Source organism: Pinus tabuliformis, chromosome 1_1 (genome assembly GCF_031772625.1).
Source record: "Pinus tabuliformis cultivar Carrire ecotype Pingquan chromosome 1_1, CPIR1, whole genome shotgun sequence".
Lineage (NCBI taxonomy): Eukaryota > Viridiplantae > Streptophyta > Pinopsida > Pinales > Pinaceae > Pinus > Pinus tabuliformis.
This window is the reverse complement of record NC_142297.1, coordinates 164,477,397-164,481,911: the sequence shown is the minus strand read 5'-3', so window position 1 is coordinate 164,481,911 and position 4,515 is coordinate 164,477,397. Positions and strand designations below refer to the sequence as shown.

Sequence of the window (4,515 nt, the reverse complement as noted above, 5' to 3'; positions counted from 1 at the left end):
AAAACAACTAAGGTTATTTGAAGAGCTCTCGTTGGGGTGGCTTCTCCCTTGTTGGCTAGGTTACATAAAACCCATGTTAACAAAATCATGCTAGAAGGAGGTGTTGTGGTGAAATCACAACACCCCCCATTTTTAACTTATTATATTTATAATAATAATGGGGACCCTTTTCCTAAATTTTGGCTAAATAACTTTTAATATTTTCTTTTCGTTAAGTGTGCAATAATTTTGCGAGATTTTTATTTTCTATGGATTTCCATTATGATTACATCATTGCATTCCGTTTTTCACTAGATTTCCATCAGTTCTTCTTTCACCTCATATGGATTCACGGTTTACAAATGGCGCTTATTCGAAGTTCGGTGATTTTTACCGCCTAGGCTAAAATTGTACAAAATGTATATTACTTTGATTTTTTTAAGTAATTAATTATATATAAATATTGATTTTTTTATTATTATTTTGCCAACGTTTCTACAGAACTACCGCAACCGAGAGCTTATATATATTTCATAATAAATCTTTATAATAAAATCATATAAAAAACCTCAGATCCCAATCTCGGAAGACATTTTTAATTTCAATTTCAAAACTTATGAGATCTGAGATACCAAGATTAATTATTAATAGTGATTGTAGTTTTTATGATAATAATTTTTTTTTTTAGTGTTTTATGGAGGGAGGGACCACCCCATGTGGCCCTCCTCTCCTCCCTCCTTATCTCAGGCCTTCCCCATCTTGGGAACTCCTCATTCCATAATTTAATTCCATATGACTCCTGATATCCCTTTCCTACTTCTCCCGAGATCCACTATCACTCCAACCTTATACCTCCTTAAGCCTCCCTTTACTCCCTCCTTATATCTCCCCCTCGTAAACATTCCTTATGTCTCCCACTTTGATTCACCAACCATTTTTTGTAATATTTTCATCTGTGTATGTAGTGAATTGTTTAAGACGACATTGTGTCAAAGGGGATAGTGAGAAAAGGCTATGGAAATACATGTATACGTTATGTAAATTAAACAATTTGGATTAATAGATAAGCAGAAGGGGTCATAAATACTTGGGAATGAAACACCTAGAAATAAGATTCTTGCCAAAACAAAAGAATATAATCTCATAGGTAAACGAGATTGGATAATTATTTCATGGTAAGAATTCTAGACAAGCTTAATGGATGGGAGAGAAAGATCCATTAAGTTCTTATATGGAGAAATATGCTAAGCTTAGAAAATCCTAAAAGCATCACGGGAGAGAAATGCGAGTTTTTATGAAAAAGCCTAGGCAAGTGGATAAAAAGTTCCACAAAAGTGAGACATTGCTTACAAAAAATTTATCATGAAAGAAAGGTATTAAATGCCCACTAAAGAGATCAACAAGGTGGTTGATACTCGGCAAGAGCATCGTAGGACTAGGGTGAACTGAAGGATTACATTTCAAGGTTGGGCAGTGAAAACATGCATGATTCCCAAGTGAACTGCTATTGATATTTTTGGTTGGATTACTTTTGTTATGTGATTTCAATTCCATATTATTTATTTTGATTCAATTATGTTTAGTATTTTACCCAATTTTGAGGATTATATATTAATTAGAAGTTGTACACTAGAATATGATAAGCTACTTGCCATAACGTTAAACTAATGTGGGGATGTGGGAATACTAAGGTTGTTAGTTCATGTGATTGCATGTATTATTTCATGGTGGATCTAGTTATGTGGAATCTAAATCGGTCCCTATACTACAATAAACTATTAGTAGGGATTTTAGTTACAATTAATGAAATTAGAATAGGAATTTGAGTGATAAATCTTGTGCACTGAGTATGGCACATAAATTTGACCGAGTTTCATTATTTGTTAGTTATAGAACATAAGGTTGCACAATTACGTAGCATAAATTGTTGGGTAAAGGGGGAAAGTTAAAAATGTTATGAGATCGAAACATAAGTGGACAAGGGTGACTCCTAGGTGATTATTGGAGTTCGGGATAATTAGCTATCTGAACCTTGTCCTTGTTTGAATACCAAAAAAAAGAGTAAAACTATTCTCTGTAAATTACAATTACTACGATGCTACAGGCAGAAAATTAAAATGCAAAATATGGAAATAAGAGAAACATAACTAAACCTATATTCCTCTAATTCATTGCAATGAATTTGAGCGAAAATTTTGAAGCTAAACACACATATAAGGCTAATAAAAATATAGTGATGAATCTAATGCTTTATGAAATGCTTAACGAGTAACTTGTACCCTTGACTAGCAGATAGGGAAATGATAGCCTCTGTCCCTACAATAGATACAAATACATAAATATGAATTTCATTAAAACACTAAGGATAGGTTTTACTACGGTACATAGCCGACAGGGATAAAGGTCAACCACCACCACTAACATAAATGTAGAAATCGAACAAGACCATATAGCTTATGGGGATATTCATTTAACTCTTGCAGTACCAAGTAAGAAAATAACCATATGTAATAACCTTTAAGATATAAATACATCATTGACATCAACCAGGTAAAAATGGTAAAAGCATGAAGTACGCCATAATAAAAAATTATTGCTGGGATGTACTCCAGAAATTATAATTTTTACATTGAAAATCCACACCGTGCTTAGCATATATTACACAATAGCCATTGCATTGGGTATAAACCATGTTGGGAATTATAGCAGTATTGTGACTGCACTATAGTAGGATAAGCCTGCCTTGGTACAACCCTGGAACAAAAATTGAGAACCAAGTATAACTCAAACTAGTTTAGTAGTCCCCTACAAGGGGAAAGACTAGAGCAGAGAAACTCTGTAACTGAAAAATCTTTAACATTTAACATGTCTACTTGAAAAGTGAAATGGTGAGTTGTACCCCAAAAAATTCTTTGCATAAAACCTCGCTGATATGTTGCAACAGTTGAATCATTATGAGAGGATTTGAGACCAACTTGGCAACTAGAATGATGGCAAGCGATTTTTGAGGATGGAAAATCGAATGACCAGAAAATAATTTGACGCAGAGGAAAAATATACCTGTAAGAAGTGGGAACAGGGCATTAGAATCTCAGGGAAAACACTAAAATTATATGGGCTTTGATTTAAATGTAGTAAATAGAAAGAAAAAAATACCAAAGTTTTACTTGTACAAGAATGGAGAGCCACAGAAGGAGGTGAATACCTTAATGTATATCTTATCCTTCTCGGACCCTCACATCAACAACAGATGAAGAAGAAAGGGTGTAGGTCAAGAAATTGTGTAGTAGCCATAGATAAATAATGTTGTCATGGGAGTAAAACTCTACTTAAAAGGCAGTGGGGGGGAGGCCACCATTAGAACTCAAGAAACACAAAAGAAAATAAATAATCATCATATCAAGTAGGTTACCAGAGAGAATTACCTGGTATGTCCTCCTATTCTAATTGTGAATTCGAGAAATGAGTTTTTAGTGGAAAAACCATGGATATTCCCTGCAAGAAAAGTCATAGGGGTTAAATGAAAACAACTATATTAAACCATAACGAAGATGATAGATTATACTTTTCGAAAGTTACTGAATGAAGATAAATAAATGATTATGAACCCTCTTATTTTCAGAGAAGGCCATAGTCTACAAAGAGAGAACTGTTAAAAGATAACAGACAACAATATCATTTCAGAAAACAACTCATACTCGTTCAAAATAGTTTATAAGATATAATTGGTGGGGTATGCGGATGAGGAAATTTTGTTCACCCTTCGGGAAGTTGGACTACCTAACGAGGGAGGTTGGCATGTTGGAAAGCCTCTAAATCCGTGGCAGAGAATACCAGGGCAAAAGGTGGAAAAGGGTTTAGTCAATTCAATAAACCCCACATAGGGACTAGTTCCCAAACAAAAAATCTATTGTTCACCTTACAGAATAGAGATATAAAATTTACAAGGACTAGGAGACAATTACCTGGAAGTGGAGACCATGGAAAATTGCCATTTGGATGTACCCAACTCTAAACGACTAAACCCGATGCTCTAATGGAGGACCTCAAAAGAAAGAAGGATAAACTTCCCGAGCCAGTAAGGCAACAAAAGTGAAATTATAGGGTTATGAACATCGCTTAGCACCGTCAAGATCGTGGAAGTCAATCTAGGCCATTCGTTAGAAAAACACTGACAGCCCATGTGAACTCCACATGGCATGATCAACGTGGCCAACTGCAATTGATTCACGAACTTCAACATATTTACTACCATTAAAAACCTCCCTCCAAGCGCATGAGGAGTGCAGGTGTAATCACAAGAATCAAAATTAAATAATTTCATTTAATTCTTGAACCAGTATATCATTATCGGAATGTGATTCAAAGAGACCAGAAAAAATTATATACCAGGTGATGAATGCCTCATACCTTTTAAACATTAATAGATGGTTGTAATTATATGATATTATAATTGGATAGGTCATGAATTGACACTAATATTACTATTGACGATGAAGGGATCTATTCATGCTATGAGGGTTTCGAAATAGTCAT

The 4,515-nt window shown here is 34.4% G+C and overlaps 1 long non-coding RNA gene across 1 annotated transcript; it reads right to left on the bottom strand.

Moving 5' to 3' along the window:
- Positions 1–2,618: 2,618 nt before the first annotated feature.
- LOC149212095 (uncharacterized) lies at positions 2,619–4,051 on the bottom strand. The gene is made up of 4 exons (XR_016250209.1): positions 3,945–4,051; positions 3,405–3,474; positions 2,879–3,039; positions 2,619–2,733 (listed from the first exon to the last, which is right to left on the bottom strand). It is a non-coding gene; the product is annotated as an uncharacterized LOC149212095 (long non-coding RNA).
- Positions 4,052–4,515: the final 464 nt, after the last annotated feature.